The sequence below is a fragment of the Pinus tabuliformis genome, chromosome 8 (genome assembly GCF_031772625.1).
Source record: "Pinus tabuliformis cultivar Carrire ecotype Pingquan chromosome 8, CPIR1, whole genome shotgun sequence".
Lineage (NCBI taxonomy): Eukaryota > Viridiplantae > Streptophyta > Pinopsida > Pinales > Pinaceae > Pinus > Pinus tabuliformis.
In genome coordinates this window covers 680526659-680545501 of record NC_142294.1, presented here as the reverse complement: position 1 = coordinate 680545501, position 18843 = coordinate 680526659, and the positions used below count along the sequence as shown (strand labels likewise).

At 36.9% G+C, this 18843-nt stretch overlaps 1 pseudogene; it reads right to left on the bottom strand.

The window, feature by feature from the left end:
• Positions 1–5718: 5718 nt before the first annotated feature.
• LOC149237418 (LRR receptor kinase SERK2 pseudogene) lies at positions 5719–6627 on the bottom strand (annotated as a pseudogene).
• Positions 6628–18843: the final 12216 nt, after the last annotated feature.

Genomic DNA, 18843 nt, shown 5'->3' with positions numbered 1-18843 from the left:
AGCTTCAAAGCACTAAAAGGGTGTTTCTGCCAACTTCTTGGGTAATGAGCTAATGTTGACAAGAAGCAACTCGTCATAGGAGGGCCTTGATGTATCCCACATCTATGACACGAAACGAAGCAAATGATTTTTGGAGGTGAAAATGAACTGACGACACAAGGTTCAGGAATGGTGGTCATGAAAAATGAAGGTTGGAGGTATTGTAGTGTATGAGACATTAACTAGATGACTTCTCTTGAAAATATCGGTGACATTGAAATGAATTGGTAGTGTTAACCCAAAAAGATGGATGGTATGAAAGACCAATGGTATGATTATTGGTGAATGGAATAACCCAACCCAACTCAATCATGGAGATGAAGTGAAAGTGTCATGTTCAAGAGCTACTTGCTACCATAAATTCTTCAAGATTTTTCCATTTTTTCCCCAGTCATTGTTGACTAGTACATCTTTATTTTTTTATCAAGCTTGAGGAGAATAACATATGATTGTTCTATATTTCTCCCTTTGGGCAAACCCATCGCTACTTGATGTTTTAACGAGTCTCACGACGGTGAAACTCGGTCTCGTCTAGATGGACAAATTTGTCGCGAGTTTAACGACAAGGATAACTCGGTCCTTTTCATGTTTAGAGTGTTTGAAAAAGGGACGAAAAGAAAAATCCATAAGTTCTTTTTCATAAAGTAATCCCTCAGGTCCGAAAAAGGATAAAATAATACAAGAGGGATGACATTTCCAATACTTTAACGAGCCGGAAAAGACAAGCGCTCGACAATTTTTTCATGTTTAGAGAGTCTGAAAAGTGCTTAATGAGGACTCCATTTTGAGGAACGAGTGGTGTCTAGGATAGCAACTGGTTCCGGTGATGTTGGAACTTCACAAAACATGTTGATTTATGTGAAAAGGCTGGCTAATAAGACCACTTATTGCAACTGTTCCTCAAAAAGGGTAAACAACCAAGTGAAAGTTTATGATCGGCCAATGGGATGGTGGCGATGGGATGAAAACAACCAAGGCTCATCTAATGAAAGAGGATGATATAATGGAAATCATGAGGGCTAAAAATGGAAATGGGTTCATTTTTACACAAGCTTGAACCATAGGGAACGATCCTTGGATTCAGTTTCATGTTTACACAAGCTTGAAATGAATAAATATGCTTGAAAATGGTTTACATGCCCCCATCATGATAAAAGGGAGAGTCTCCTATAACCAGATGGAAGTCATTGTGGTGAAGCAGGATGGTTATCCAACACCTATTTGTCTTTGTCCAAATAGACAAAGGTGAATGGGGTGATTCCCTTCACATAACCTACAGGTAAATTTAACTTTTCCACTAGGTGCATGCCCCCCAAGCTTCATTGTAAGGACTAGATTTCAATTATTAGAGCCTCAATTTTGTTATACACTAACAGATCTATTTTCCTGTTAATTTAAAAGTAATAAAAGGAGCTTGCTGACCTTTTCACATAGCTTTAAACATTTAACATCTTATCATTTTATCATAAGCAACATAAATTAAGGTGAGCATTCCATTGATATCAACTTAACAAGAGTAGTCCATGGAAGAATACCTGTTCCGGTGGTTGATGATGATACCTTTGTCTTATAGCTCCAGCTGAACGCTCCTTCTGACCGACCCAACCGGATTTACCTCCCAGCCAACTAGGAAATAAATTCCTAGCCCAGGAAACCTCCACAGGTTCCCTAGCCCTTCGTGCCCAAGTCCAACCAGGTATAGTGTGTCCTCAAGAAGAATGTGCAAAACTAGATAATGATACTTTCCTCCTCTCAAACCCAAGAAACCTCCACAGGTTTCCAAGGTCTCCCAAAATCATAACAAGGCCAAACAATCACAACCAACCCCCACAATCCTAAGCAAGACTCCAACCCCCCCCCTTTTCTTCCTTCCCCCTTCCCTTTTTATACCCTCTTTCCTCAACCACCTCTCATTAATGTCATTAACTTCTCATCCATCCTTAGTTGACTTCTCTTCTCCCAAGTAAGCTAGGAGTACATTTGGAATTGTGACATGAATATAAAATTGAGAATTTAATGGGAAAGGATCATGTCTTCTCCCAAGTAAATCTGAAAAGTACATTTGGGAATGTGAAGTGTAATTACATGGAGAGGACCATGTCTTCTCCTTAGTAAATGTGAGGGTACATTGGGGAATGTGAAATGAATAAATATATATTGATGATAAGATGGAGAGGACTATGTCTTCTCCCAAGTAAATGTGAGGGTACATTGGGGAATGTGAAATGTACTTACATGGAGAGGACCATGTCTTCTCCTTAGTAAATGTGAGGGTACATTGGGGAATGTGAAATGAATAAATATATATTGATGATAAGATGGAGAGGACTATGTCTTCTCCCAAGTAAATGTGAGGGTACATTGGGGAATGTGAAATGAATACATATATTTTGAAATAATGGAAGGAGACCATATCCTACATAATATTCAATTTGAGAAGGTAAGTGGGGAATTTGAATAATGGAAATCATAAATTTATATTAGACCAATATTTCTCAATATTTTCAGATAATGTAAATATTAACAAAATTTGTAGGATAAGATTTAAGTGGGGTATTACATACACCCCTCCTTCAGAAAATTTCGTCCCGAAGTTAAAATGAAAAGATACAAGGAGTTTGAAAGCATAGCAACCAGAGAGAGTTATAGCATTAAAATTCGATAAGTCAGACAATGACATTACTTCCCATCAAGAGTCTCCAACTGATCTATATCTTCCTATCCACCCTGGCCTACTTCCGCTCCCGCCCTATCCGTCCTCTGCTGCCTTATCAGTGGCAAAGGCCATACTGACCACTGATAAAACCGACATGGTGGAAGCGTCGAATGCCTCGACCAAACTTTCCCCAGCAGGAATCTGGCAATCGTCATCACACGTCTAGGGGGAGCGTTCAGCTGTCCTCCCCACGATTCCAGGTTTCGGAGGATACACGGTGGGAAACACCTCCACCCCTCCTTCAGAGCACGGACCACACTACAGAGCTGGTTGGACTTGTCATCGAATAATCCAGTCAGGTCGTCTTGCCACCTGTCATTTTCATTTTACTCATGTCATAGGAGTGCATATCAAGTAGATACCAAATGTAATAGAACAATGTACATCGTACCTTTCCTCATTGGTCATCTCGACCTTCCCCAATGGAATAGTAGATCTTGGTTATCATACGGTTCTTTCCAACCTGTAGTTTAGTTCTCATCCATGCATATATACAACCACAAAATAGATATAGATACATGATCTTAAACATCATGTTTATTAAGCCCAGTGTCCACGTGTCAATTTTTGTTGTTCATACTAGAAATAAATCTTACATTATAATTTCACTAAGTCATTGATTAGATAAATCATATCTATATAAGCCTATACGATGCAACAATAACTTTGACAAGTCATGCACTAGATAAATTGTAACCAAGTAAGTCATACATTTGGTCATACATCCAACATGTCCATCATCAATACCAAATCCATCAATTGATTTTCACGTGTCCAACCAAATGTATATAATGTTCATAAATAACATGGAACTGCAAAATAGAACCTTAACATAGGTGGCTATCTATGTTAAAATGGGTATCATAAACGCTCATGTGACATCCTTGTGGAACCCCTTAATAACAATTAGAGTTGAAACATATTTAACTGTTCGTCATGGAAAATAACATTTGAACCCGGATATGCTATAAGGTGGTACCAAAACCAAAATAATGGCAAGCAACAGATTCGTGCACTATCAATTTCCACTAGAAGGTGCTAGTATAAGTTTCATGCATATAATTTCTTTGATACCTTAGTGAATATAAAAGTCCCACTCTTCCAATTTGTTGGTTTTTCATCTTCCAAACCAATTAGTTAATCTTGAAAATAAAAGACTCAAAACTTCAGAAATTGTTTCCAGCATGATTTTCATACTTTTTTTTTGTAATTTGAGAGAAATGTCCTTTACATATCAAAGGTTCAATTTTTTTTATTTTTTATTATTTATTTATTTATTTATTTTTTTTTAAAAATCATTGTTTACTAGTACTAAAACAATTTCATGATATATAATGCAGCTCACAATATGAGCTGTCAAATGAGAAATAATTAAACAAATGGAATAATTGCCTATATTAAAGATGTTTTTAAAGTAGAGTTGATTTTGAAATTTTTGTGTTTATATTTATATAATAATAAGCCATGTTTCCAAACAACTAAGAGGTTACATGGTTATTTTAATGCAAGAACCAAGAAGACATTAGCATAAACTGAACATAAACAGATTTTTGGAATAAGATCAATATGATTCCACAATATTCACCATCCAACAAATCTATGCATTTTATGCATATTAATGTTTGTGGAGAAGAGAAGATGAATTTATAAAATCTTCACCATAATATGATGCATGGCCACAACACATAACTTATACAATATCACTAAGATACCGCAGTACATAAATGCCACTGACAAGAGATGACACTTAATTTCATAAGGTTAAAATTTCATTTGATCAAACTAAGGTCCAAGAATCAATGTTGTTTTGTTCAAACTATAAATGACACCCTTGTAACACGTACCACATGAAAAATAAATGAAGATTGCATATTTATTATTAAAAAAACAGACTAGTCAATTGGTTAGGCATTTTGATTAGGAGAACCAGCATAGGCATTCAAATCCCACAAACAAAAAAAACAGTCAGTTTTCATTATATTTTGGACACTGCCCTCTTTGAATCCTCTCTTTATTTATGTTCATGTGACTAAGGCCTCAAAAAAAGAGCTAAGAATTGTACATCAAGCAACAATTTGTGTCCAAATACAAACAAAAACTGCATCATCTCGATGCCCTCAGATACTCTTTCTTGTGTGAGCCTCCTATTCAGGGGCTTTTCTTAAAAGCTTTCCCAAAGCATCATATTCTTGTCATATCTTCTACGGTCAACTTTGTCTCTTTGCATAATTCTCAAAATGTTGTACAAGGGAAAACGGCTATAGGCTGCCATGTGGCAAGAGCACCCCTCTCCAGTGTGGTAGGTGCCTTTATAATATTGTATAAGGGCATGGGTTGTTTGGAATTATTCTCATCATTCCGTTCATACTTCCTATGCTGCATAACAATGCTTTGCTTCTATTAGTACTTAGCTGAACAGCCAGTGAGTGGGATGATTTTCATTTCGTTCTTGAAAATTAAGCCAATAAATTTGAACTCAACCAGGGTAAACTGGTCGTTGGAAGTGACACTCACCCAAAACAATGAGATCCCTTAGAAAGGAAAAACATTTAATTTTATCTTTTCACATTACATCAAGGAATTATTCCAATTCAAACAACCAGCTTTGGAGATTAGTATTCCATGATAAATACAAACACTATAATATTGTTGGATATAATTTCCTCACCATAATCCAGATCTCTCCTGGTTAATGAAAGTCAGGGTTTTCCTGGTATTCAGATGTTCAAGGATACCTAGGTGAATATCTAATGTACACGATTGCAAATGGACAACAGCATGATTGGAGATTTCCTACTGATGAAGCAGGGATTCAAAATGCATTTGAGTATCGTTGAACAAGCAGTCACACCTTGCTTACAAAAGTGGAAGAATAGGTAAATAAAATCTTACGACCTTAAAAACCACTTTTACAGTTCCAATAATGATATATTTGAAGAAAACTGTAAAATGTTCCAAGTTACAAAAATATGAGACAACAAAGCCCATGTTGATCATCTTCCACCAGAGAGTTCGATTGCATCCTGGTTATATACAGAATCCTCAGCCCACTCAAACCTTCGAGGCATTAGTTCATATTCTTGTCGACGAATGACTTCAACCTGCTGCCACTCTTCCCAACGTTCATCCAAACCCTCTCCTTCCAACATGCGCACAACTTTTGTCATTTTGGGTCGATCTTCCGGTGAGGTCTGTGTGCACAACAATGCTACCTGAATCATTGCCTCAACTTCTTTAACGTCATTGTTCTGCTTTAGGTTTGCATCTACAATAGCATCTAATCTTTTCTCTCTTTGTAACTTCTTAATATGATCCAATAATAGAACGTCATCCTCTTCCTCGAGACGTGAAAAATCTATAGCACGTTGTCCAGTGACAAGCTCCAAAAGAGTAATACCATAACCAAACACATCTATCCTCTCTGAGGATCTTCCAGTTGATAAGTATTCAGGAGCAATGTGACAAACGGTTCCACAGACTTGAGTTGTAACATGAGTTTTCCTAGCATCAACCAATTTCGCTAGCCCAAAATCACCAACAACAGCTTCGAAGTCTTCATCTAGCAAGACATTAGCAGCTTTCACATCCCGATGAATGATTTTAGGATTGCAGTGCTCACGAAGGTACTCCAAACCACGGGCTGCACCTAAGGCTACATTTTTCCGAGCAGGTCAGTCTAATGGCTTTTCTGTAGGTTTGAGCTCCCTTAGCCTGTATGCAACACTAAGTTTTTGCATATATGGATAGACTAGAAGCCGCTCTAATGGTGCAACACAAAATCCTATCAAGCGCAGAAGGTTGCGGTGGATTGCCACACTGATCATCTCAACCTCCCATAGAAATGCTTGCTCCCCACCAGGGCTATGATAGTCAGTCAATCGTTTTACTGCAACCTTTGTATTGTCTGCCAGCACTCCTTTATATACTTTTCCCGTTGTTTTAAAATATTTAGTTTTTATTTATCATTTTTCTTGTACGCACATCACCTCTGAAACGAACAAAGTTCATATACGCAGTAGACTACTTCAGAAGATCTGAAATATATAAACATCCATGATAGGACAATAATATATTATAAAAGTATATTTGAATACAAGTGAGATGATTGAATTACAAATGAAACTCTGCTTTATATACCTAGGCAGGTATGCTTTCATGAATGGTCATGTCCTTAGGGACATGCCTATTGATTAACTAATTACTATTTAATTAACTATTTCTTATTATTATTATATTTATATTTTATTCCTAATAGTTAAAATGTAGGAACTTTGAACACAACAATGACCACTAAAAAGTTAAAAGTTAAAACATTTATGTTGTAACTTTTCAAATGGATTTCATGAAAGTACACGTGAGGTTCTGGTTCAACACAAATGACATTTTTGCATTTTCAATCATATTTGATTGTTTCATTCGCTGTTTGCATCAAAAGATAATAATTGTAAAAGGTATGTAATTGTATGCTGAAACATATGCATTAAACCAATAGTTTGAGAAGGCAAGTAGCTACAATAGTATATTTGTACACTTACTTTTTGATATAATATACAAGAAATAACCTGGGTTGCAATAGATAGGTCGAAAGCATAGAACAGCTGATATTTCTATATGCTTGGTTTGTTATATAAATTATAAAATGGAAAAGCTTTTGAACTGATAGTCTGGACAGGAATTTCAATCTGCAGCAGGCATATTAATCCATCTTTAAGTGATAAACTTATGGAAAATTATTTGGTCATTCACGTAGAGCATACCCATAATTTTCTCTATCCCCCATCTGTTAAGCATTTTGGTTTTGTACAGTGCTAAAACAACTACAGCTGTATTAGCAAGAAAGGTCACTACTTGCTTAGCTTCATAAACATAACAAATGGTTGAACTTAAAAAAAATAATCTGGTTTGACTGCTTCATACTTTATAAATTGCTTGGTTTGATGGTGATTTTGAGCCAGGCTATTTTTAAATAATAGAGGTATATGCGAGTTAAATATTGGGTTACTGCTTTCAAGATTGTCACCAACAAAGTAATTATTGAAGAAAGTATATCATTTGAATGTTTTTCAGATGAGTTTCATTGATGTTACGGCAAGTTTTATTGACTGAATTGAACAATTACATTTATATTTCGGCTATCAATTGAAGTTAGTGTGCCTGGATTCATGCTTATCATATTTGTATTTCTAGTTATGTTTAATTCTGTCTGGACTCCTACTTATCTATTGACTAGGTTACTGCTTGCAACGAATGTAATTCCTAGAAAGGCCGCAAAACCCTGGAGGAGGCAGAAATGAAACTGATTAGGACTCCTAAGGTTTTTAATATTCCCTTTCTGTTGAACTATTTGGTTGTTATTTCTTAGAAGCGTTTTGTAGTTAGTTTTGATGCATGGCAGAAAAGGTTTCTAACGGGATGTAAGTGACCATGTAGGCACCTAAAGATCATGATGCGTGGGGTATACTTTTAACATATGCAACTTACAAGCTGCTGAAGTATCGAGAAAGGATGCCCGATGAGTGGAATGATTACATATCTAAACCATTGTTTGGGTCATGATATTTGTTACTGTTCCGGATGTAAAATAGGCGTTCTTCTTGGTTTCTTTCATAATATGCCAAGCTAGTAAGATATCGATTGTATAAAATAGTATAATACCAGATCCAATCCAACAGAAATAGCCTCCAACTTGGCTCTGTGACTTTCACATCTGTATAATCGAACATGTAACTTGGATTACCAAATTAAATAAACCTCAAGTCAAATTGAGAGGAGATTATGAGAATTTTTTTTTCAATCTCATTTATAAATTGAACGCTTGGCAAAACAAAGAGATCAGGAATGGTCAAAGATCATGTTGAGCTGTGCTGTGCATGCTTTAACAGTGCATATAGTATATGGCCTCCAATTTTTTTTTAGTTGAAAATAACTTCATTAATACTTGGATTGTTATAATCACATGACAGTAATAAGTGGGTGGCTACAAGGCTACAAGGCCTTTGAACTTTTCTTTTTTAATTATTGGATTCTTTATGTGTACTTGTTGAGTTTGATTTACTCCTCGCTCGAGCCTTCACTACCTGCATCTTGGGTTTGGGAAGTTCATCTTCATTGAATTATGAATCCTCATCCCCCTCCAGGATAGTTGGTTCATCTAGTTTTGGAACTAGTTCTAGTTCATCTAATTCATCCTTCTCTAATCTAAATTCCACACTAGTCATTATCATGGCTAGAACCAATGCTAGATATAATACAGGATATAATGCCAACCAGTGCCTTCTACATATATGGCAGGTTTGAATCTCCTCAAATAATATTAATGTTCCTATCCATAATTATCCAAATTGGCCAATATGCCAACTAATCTACCCTTAGTCATTCCTAAAACTAATGGTAAACCTAAAGAAGATCCCTCCAACCACATTATATCTGTAGGGGAGATATATTAACTGTTGGTTGTAGTTCTTCATGTTATACTTTAAGGGCATGATTATTGTTCGATCACTCACAATCTCAACTACATGCGTACCTAAGGCACTATTATGGATGAAATTAAGTTGATACCAATACAACTAGAAATTGGTACAGAAAAGCAAACCATGAAATATTAATTGAACCAACAAGGTCAAGGATGGCTTAGACAAAAGAAAAGGTTCACTCTTGGAATTCTTCATTCGTAAACACTGTTAGCTGTTCACTTACCAAGCTTGTAAAATGTAAAGTAAATGTGAGTACAAAGGTCTTATGTTCAAATCCCCTATTATTTACCTGTGAACACCTGCTGGGGGTGGCCCTGTTCACCCAACAGTTATAATGGTCGCTGTTATAGTGGTAGTAGTAGGGTAGGAATAGACCCCATATCAAATAGTTGATCACGATTCTACAATATATGGCAGGATGGCTATCAACTAGTACATTGAACTTAGAACTGACACTGAAGGAACTGGAAGTTAGCTTGAAGGCAGGTTTACTGTTTGCTAGATTGATTGCGGAACACGGGATTGTTTTCAAAGAAGAGTTCTAAGATATGCCAATTGCTTTGGACCATGTAAGAAGACAAGACTCTCATACCTGTCTTGGTCCCAAGGATTTGTGAAACCCTAGAATGAGATCTAGAGCGCCAAATGTCAGTGAAGGTAGATGTCAACCCGGAATTTTATCTAAATTGTTCTTCAACCTCATGATCTGTAGGACTGATGAATGAAACAGTGTTCTGGTCTTATAGGCTAAGGACCAAGTCAGACATATACAAAAATAAAGGGAGCTATGAGTCTGAAGTTTGATGCTTCTTGAGCTGGCTAGAATCAGAACCCAGGTTGCTAAATTTCTTTTTGAGTGAAAGAAAGCTAAGAAAGGTTATTGATCATAGGACTCCCTGAAGGTCAAATTACTGAAATCGAGAAGCCTGAATATAAACTTAAGGAAAGGTCAAGCCATTGTTCCCCTGCTGCAAACACTTTATTATGCAGATCAGTTAAAGACAAAGTCCACTATCATGGAGCTTCTTGTTGGTTTGAATTACATCTATGTACTCTGTTCTTGGATTTTACAGCACAACTTGTTTTAAATTACTGAAGACATTGGTTTTTAATATCCATCATCAACAACAGGACTGCATTCTCAAAGGCATAACTCGAAGCAATGTGTTATGTAATCCTTGAGCTAGATGGTACCCGAGCAATTAAAAAACACATTGACTGGAAAGCATTAGTAATAACTTCTTACTAGAACTAATATTGATGAAGAGTTCATTATTGTCTTCAGATTGTTAGTGCTAGCTGCTTATTCTTGTCAACTAACCTTAGCTAAAAATATAAAGGTTGGAATACATGACATTGCTAGAAATTTAAAAGATTGGAGTACCTGACTTTAATACTCCATGTAAACCAGAGGTTCTAAAGACACAGTTACATATTCAAGCTAGTGGGCTCACTGATGGTGGAAATCAACCTGTTTCTTTGGACTATGTTGAAATGCAAAGGATGTAGAACATGAGAGGACACTAATCAAGCCAGGAATCATATCAAATTTAAACATTAGAATGTAACTAGGAAACAAAAAGAAAAAAGAATAGGCTGCCTTAAGTGTCTTTGCTCTTATGGCAGAGACACTTAAATATCTCCTGTGTCTTTGCTGTCATGGAAGAGGCCCTTAAAGGTCCCCTACAAATTTATTTTAGGAATAATTTTAGAGAGATTTATCGGCAAATTAAAGATGACTACTTACATCCAGAATATATTTCTCTACACCCAAGCGAGGGATCCTTCGTTACCAATAAGAGTGAAAAGAGAATGAATGCAAGAAAGTGGTAAGCAGAAATCATCTTCAAATTCAAGACAAACGGATTCATTATAAATATAAATTGAAAACCAAATCATATTGCAGAGAATTGTATTTTAATCCAGTTTCTAAAATCAGGAGAAACTTTTCGAGGATAGGATAATGCATTTTCTGTAGTCAATTCGAACCTTGTCAAAAGTTTCATGGCTTTAGCATTAGTCCTCAAGATTGTTATCTGTTATACGTATGTTTAGATCATGTTCGTTATTATTACTTTTTTATTATGCTTGTACTGAATACAGATACATGCCAGATACTTGTCTGCAGTGATTGAAGTATTGCCAATGACCTGTTTCCTCTGGTCTGTTTAAAATTGTAGCTATACAATATTCAAATGTAAAGTAATGAACTTTCTCAGACACTAATGATAGAAAACGAGTGCTGATTGTTGAGCACATTTGCATTCACATCTGTGTTTAGAGTCCTGACTTGAGAATTTGTTGTTTATATTGACATGTTCACTTTTGATCCAGTCTGTTAATGTATGTACACTGAATTTATGTTGGTTGCATTGTAGCAACCAGAAGCACAGGTCACAAATTCCCTTTTTCTTCCAAGGAGAAATGCACCACAAGCTTTTTATACATCAAGGAGTTTTGGTTGATGACAAGATACTTTGTCTGGGGAAAAGGTTGTGCATTAGACTTCTACTTCCTTGCACCTTTGTATTGGAAGATCAGGTACAGTCATGGATGATCGTGCCAACAGGAGGACTGGACTGCCTGTTGGAGTTAGTAGGCGGGGTACTTGTTTTTCTGGAGAACAAAATCATGAAGCACAGAATATCCATTACCCTACAAGAATTGGGGGTAGTACCAGAGTGACTGCTCTTAAACCCAACCATATTGATGATAAGCAACCAGGGGAATCCTCTAAAATTAGTGGACGTCCCTCAAGAAACAAGTCATTGTTGCCAAAGATGCCAAAGTCGGTTTCAGTAGTTTCTAAAGTAGGTGCCTCCAGCTCCTCAAATTTGAAGAAGACATGCAAAGTGCAACCAAATTCTACTGCTCCTGGGCAGTCAAGTTCAATACATAATCTCTCTGCTGGGTTGGGTCAGATAGGGCAGGTTAGTGCTATTGTATCAGTGCTTATAGATTTTTATTTTTTTTGGGGGAGTCAATTGTCTTTGTTTGTTTGCAGATGAAATGCTCAAGTGCACCTCCATAGATCAATTAAAATCCCAAGAGTAAGAGATGACCTTTACAGTGAATAACTAAATTTCTGTTGATTTGCCAGCATTCCGTCTAATTATCGCTGTTTCAGTGAATGCATCTATTCATGGACCAAATCCAAGTTAAGAATCTCGCATTCCATTTTAATGTTGTAGTGAGAAATATAATAGTGCGATGAAAATCAGATTGATCATTCTGAACTAAATAATAGTTGCTGACTAATACAGGGTTGAAGCAATAATTTTTCCATGGTTGCTCTTCAATCTGATTGAATTTCTGGATCCGAGCACATCTCCAAGGGCTCCAAACCAAAATCTTTCATGTGCTCAGAGATGTTGGTCGGCACTACGATTTGCATCGATGAATGACTCGATCCTGAGATGTACTGACACCGCGCCTTTGAAAATATGGTCAAACCAATCAAGCTTTTGCTAGTGGAAGAAATGTCAGAGTCAAACCAAATGCGAATGGAATACGGACTCCTGTCATAAGTGAAGGCCAGTAGCCATGGGTGGGGATTCGCATCAAACGACAAGGAGGCTTGTGGAAAGTATGAATTGCGGGTTTAGTAGGCTTTGGGTCCAGATTTTGAACCTGGCTCTGATACCATGTGTAAGGACTAGATTTCAATTATTAGAGCCTCAATTTTGTTATACACTAACAGATCTATTTTCCTGTTAATTTAAAAGTAATAAAAGGAGCTTGCTGACCTTTTCACATAGCTTTAAATATTTAACATCTTATCATTTTATCATAAGCAACATAAATTAAGGTGATCATTCCATTGATATCAACTTAACAAGAGTAGTCCATGGAAGAATACTTGTTCTGGCGGTTAATGATGATACCTTTGTCTTATAGCTCCAGCTGAACACTCCTTCTGACCGACCCAACCGGATTTACCTCCCAGCCAACTAGGAAATAAATTCCTAGCCCAGGAAACCTCCACAGGTTCCCTAGCCCTCCGTGCCCAAGTCCAACTAGGTATAGTGTGTCCTCAAGAAGAATGTGCAAAACTAGATAATGATACTTTCCTCCTCTCAAACTCAAGAAACCTCCACAGGTTTCCAAGGTCTCCCAAAATCATAACAAGGCCAAACAATCACAACCAACCCCCACAATCCTAAGCAAGACTCCAACCCCCCCCCCCTTTTCTTCCTTCCCCCTTCCCTTTTTATACCCTCTTTCCTCAACCACCTCTCATTAATGTCATTAACTTCTCATCCATCCTTAGTTGACTTCTCTTCTCCCAAGTAAGCTAGGAGTACATTTGGAATTGTGACATGAATATAAAATTGAGAATTTAATGGGAAAGGATCATGTCTTCTCCCAAGTAAATCTGAAAAGTACATTTGGGAACGTGAAGTGTAATTACATGGAGAGGACCATGTCTTCTCCTTAGTAAATGTGAGGGTACATTGGGGAATGTGAAATGAATAAATATATATTGATGATAAGATGGAGAGGACTATGTCTTCTCCCAAGTAAATGTGAGGGTACATTGGGGAATGTGAAATGTACTTACATGGAGAGGACCAGGTCTTCTCCTTAGTAAATGTGAGGGTACATTGGGGAATGTGAAATGAATAAATATATATTGATGATAAGATGGAGAGGACTATGTCTTCTCCCAAGTAAATGTGAGGGTACATTGGGGAATGTGAAATGAATACATATATTTTGAAATAATGGAAGGAGACCATATCCTACATAATATTCAATTTGAGAAGGTAAGTGGGGAATTTGAATAATGGAAATCATAAATTTATATTAGACCAATATTTCTCAATATTTTCAGATAATGTAAATATTAACAAAATTTGTAGGATAAGATTTAAGTGGGGCATTACATTCATTACATTCACCTAAGTAGACTACTCATGGCTATCAGGTGGGTGGAATGAAGGTTTTTTTACGAGATCAAGTGAAGGACTCGCTTTGGAACTTTTCTCCAGGGGACCTTGTTTCATTTTAAAAAGAGCATTACACAAGACAAGCAACTCTACTCTGATTCCTTGTTTCATTTTTAAATGAGGTTGACACAAGACCAGGAACTATCCTTGAATACCCTTGTTTCATTTTTTAATGAGGTTGACACAAGACAATGAACCATCCTCAGACTCCTTGTTTCGTTTTTTAACGAGGTTGACACAAGACAACGAACCATCCTCAGATTCCTTGTTTCATTTTTTAACGAGGTTGACGCAAGACAATGAACCATCCTCAGAGACCCTTGTTTCATTTTTTAATGAGGTTGACACAAGACAAACAAATATCCTCAGAGACCCTTGTTTCATTTTTTAACGAGGTTGACACAAGACAAAGAACTGTCCTCGTACTCCTGTTTCATTTTTTAACGAGGTTGACACAAGACCAGGAATTATCCTCGTAGACCTGTTTCAATTTTTTAACGAGGTTGATACAGTAAAAGAATTATCCTCGAATTCTTGTTTCATTTTGTAACGAGGTTGACACAAGACAAAGAAATATCCTCAGACTCTTGATCATAATCATGAAGGAGAGATTTGGTTCCAATGCCCCCGGTACATGATGTACAACATCACTAAATTGATCGTCAGTTGATGTAGGTATGGAACAGGTTGCCACATAATTAACCCGTGGTAGGGATGATACCATTGGTATGAAAGGACCATTTAGGGAATATGGTTGATTAGGAGCTATATTTGGACTAGGAAATGAAAGTTGGTCAATAGTGACAATCCTGCCTTCATGCGGAAAACAAATCACTCGAAAGAGTGTTGAAACGATAGCTCCCATGTCATAAACATAGTCATGCCCAAGAAGTAAATTGTAATCTAAAGGTCCCGGGACTACCATCACATTTAGATAAATAGTTTTTCCTCCCAAAGTAATGGGTAACTGAGGAAGGATCCCTAATGGTCGACTGGTTCCTCTGCTAAAGCCCAACAGATTCTGTGTAATAGGCATAAGCGGTGGCGAACCAAGCATTTTCCAAGTAGTTGAGGAAAGGATACTCATTGATGCACCTTTGTCTATAATAGTGCCAAATACAATCATTTTACAAACTTGTACTATGATCTGGAAAGGCACATAAGAAGGAAGGGGAAATCCTGCCAGTCGATTCCAATCAAAGGAAGTGACTAGACTACTTGGAGGGGGTACTGTAGAAATGGGAGAATTATCCCCTTGAGTCATGAGAGTGGGAGGATTTTCCTCCTATCTTTATGGAACAATAGGATTGCCCCCAAGCTCATTTGAATCTGAAGAAACAAAAATAACCTAAGTGGTATGGTGTTCGCTCTCTTCGGAAAAGGTACGATTTACCGAAGGTGAAATTGGGTCAACTGTTACCTCAACCTATTGATTTTGGTTAGGTATAGACTCATAGGATTCAGTTTCAGAGAGAGTGGGTTCGATCGACGGTTGATTTTGGTCAGTCGGTTCATCAACTAGTGAAGGATTTAGGGAGAGTTTCCTGTAACCAGATGAAAGTTACTGCGATGAAGCAGGATGATTATCCAACACTTTCTTGGCTTCATCCAGATAGGGACAAAGGTGAATGGGATGATTCCCTTCACATAACCTACATGGGAACTTGACTTTTCCCTTTTGTCCATGAAGTTTACTATCACTAGTTGATGGTATGTCACCAACATGATCTCCAGAGGTTGATGACACAGGATGATGTGAATGGGAAGACCATTCTTCTAAGATCTAAGGAATATCAAGACAATTTTGAAGAAGATGGTCTCCCAGACAAAGTTTGCATGGATATCGAACTTTGTGAGGCTTAACAGATGATTTCTCATCAGATTTTGCATTCAAAGCAATGATTGCTTGGTTGCCCCTCTGCTGAATTTTTTTCTTCTTCTTCTTCTTCCATTTCTTCTTCTTCTTAGCCACCTGGTTACTAGTACCAATACTTTCACCAGGCGAAGAGGAAAAAGGGGAGGAAGAAACAACCGAGGAAGAAGACGAAGGGTCAACATTAGGATCAACTGGAGGTTGATTTTGTCCAGTTGGAGGTGTACTCGATTGTGGAGAAATCATGACATTTTGAACCAAAGTGGTTGAAAACAACCATATTTGCAAGCCAATGGTAAATCCCGGAAGGGACAACGTAGCCATATATGGAGCACCAATATTTCCGAAAGAAGGAAAAGGACTAGGATTTCCATAAAAAGGAATTCCTTGATTGGTGGACTCTGGATTTGTCGCCATATGTTTCAACCTAAAATCAACTAAGAAATAGGGGTGTTATTCGCGGTCAATTAATTTTAACGACACTTTAGACGCAACTTTTCTTTTTCAGTTTTAAAGAGTCGAGAAAAAGCTAAAGATAACTCTAGTCACCTTCGATTTTTAATGAGCCTGAAAGGACAAGTGCTTAGATGGACCTTTTCTTTTAAAGAGTCGAAAAGGAACGAAAGTTACTATTCTGGAGAATCTAGACAAAAAGGTTTACCAGACCAATCGAAAAATTGAAATATACACCTCGGTGATAAGTTAAAGAGAAATTACCAAGGACTTATGTATGACAGTCAATCTTCCCGAATGCTGTGTTCAGTGCATTGCAATCGATAAGGTGGCAAACTCGGTTTCCTATGGATAAAGGATTTAAGCCTATTTTGGTCTCCCAAGATATACATGACAGTATGGGGAGCACAAGTCCGTGCTAACACTTGTCGTATCAAAGAGGAGGAATCACCCAACCTTCAATGAAAATGATAGCCACTAGTTTTAATGACACCAAAACACGTCTCTAGCCTAGACCTATAAATGTGTTGCGTTAGATTCCAAAGCGTTGTTAAGTTCATTGAGATTCATTTTAAAGTTGATCTTTCTTAAAAGTCTTCCTTTGAAGGTTCACCACGTGATGTATGTTCACAATTCCTACAATGCAACTATCATGATAAACAAACTTTTGATTTAGTTTGAACGATGAAAACCTTAGCTACTAAAGGATAGAGCAATTAGATCTTTGACAAAGAGCAAAGAACACATCTAATGCAATTTCCATAGCTATTCCTATCAAGAATTCACAAACCAAAATACTAAAATGAAAATGCATGTATTTGTTTTCATCTCTCCTTAATGTGAATGATATAAGAAGGAATACTAAATGCAACAATTACTCAAACTATTTCACACAAAATGACATTTTCGACAATTTTTCTTCAAAGAGAGAAAGGAAGACTCAAAACCACACTTTCAAGTTTGAAGAAATATATTTTCGACGCTTTTAACGAAAACAAATAAAATCAAATGCACCAAAAATAGTTTAATCGATTAGCAAATGAAGGAGGAATTTACGACACTTCACTTTTTCGATGAAAACTGAAGATTTTAGGACACTTTTTCTATCGAAACAACAAATCGATTAACACTATTTTTTGACAATGGATTGTAAATGAAAAACAAATACATAAAAACATTCACTAATCCTAATCTAAATAAAGGCTGATATGAGTGATGTAAGTTGGCTTCAGTGATGAGACATTGTTCATATTCAGCAAGCAACCAAACAGGAATGAAAACTAGTCAAAAACCTCAACTCCTAGATGGGAAAATTGAGTTTTAGTCATCCATCGCACTTACTAGAGGGCCAAATCATGATGCATAGAACTTTTCCCATTCGGGAACTGAGATGCATCTCACTTTACAGTTCAAGACAGTGCGATGGTCCAGGGAGCGATTTCTGAAAGTGTTTTTGGCTCAAATTTACAGTAGTTTTCTATAGATCAAGCTTTGTTTTGATGAACAATGATAAGCAAAGTATGATGGAATGTCCTAAGAGGTTACTGAGCTACCAAAAGGGCATCTAGATGTGTTTGCAAGTCAAATGTTTAATTCATAAACTAAACCAGAGATTGACTGAAGCATCATTTATCTACTATGAAATTGCATAACAAGAGTGGTTTGAAAGCTTCCTGGCTAGCTTCAGACTCTGTATATAGTTTATATAATTCAACATAGAACAACAAATAGCAACAAACAATCATCTAGAGTCCCCAGTGGAGTCGCTAATTTGTTTCTACGAAAATTAGCGTCTTGTCGAATGACTAACCCTCTAGGTTTGGTAGCTAACCTAGAAACAACAGTTTAGAGAAATTCAATGATCTTTCCTATGAGTGATAGATAAGAGAAATATTGTAGAGGACCAACCTGGAACTTTCGCTTGATTCCTCGCTTGATCTCCCTCTCCTTTGACTGATCCCGTAACTCCTCCCCGTACTTAATGTGCTTGGAGAGTACCTGCACATCTACAACAAAAAATACCTGTCAAAGCATCATGATCTATCACAGCATAAATATTATAGAATTAGAAATATAATAGAAAAATGAAAGCATTTATAGCTAACACAATCAATTGGGAAAAATCTCGAAGAACTTTATTGATAATAAGGAGAATTATAACCCAGTTATCTGATCTAGCGCCATCCTCCTAGCTTCAATCCTTCTTCACCTCATGAATTAGAAAGAACACACCAAAAATAATATAATGCTCTCTCCTCAATACTAAAACTAGCAGCACTTCCTTACAATTCACAACAATTCAGCCCTCTGATCTCTTGGATGGGAGATCCTTTTATA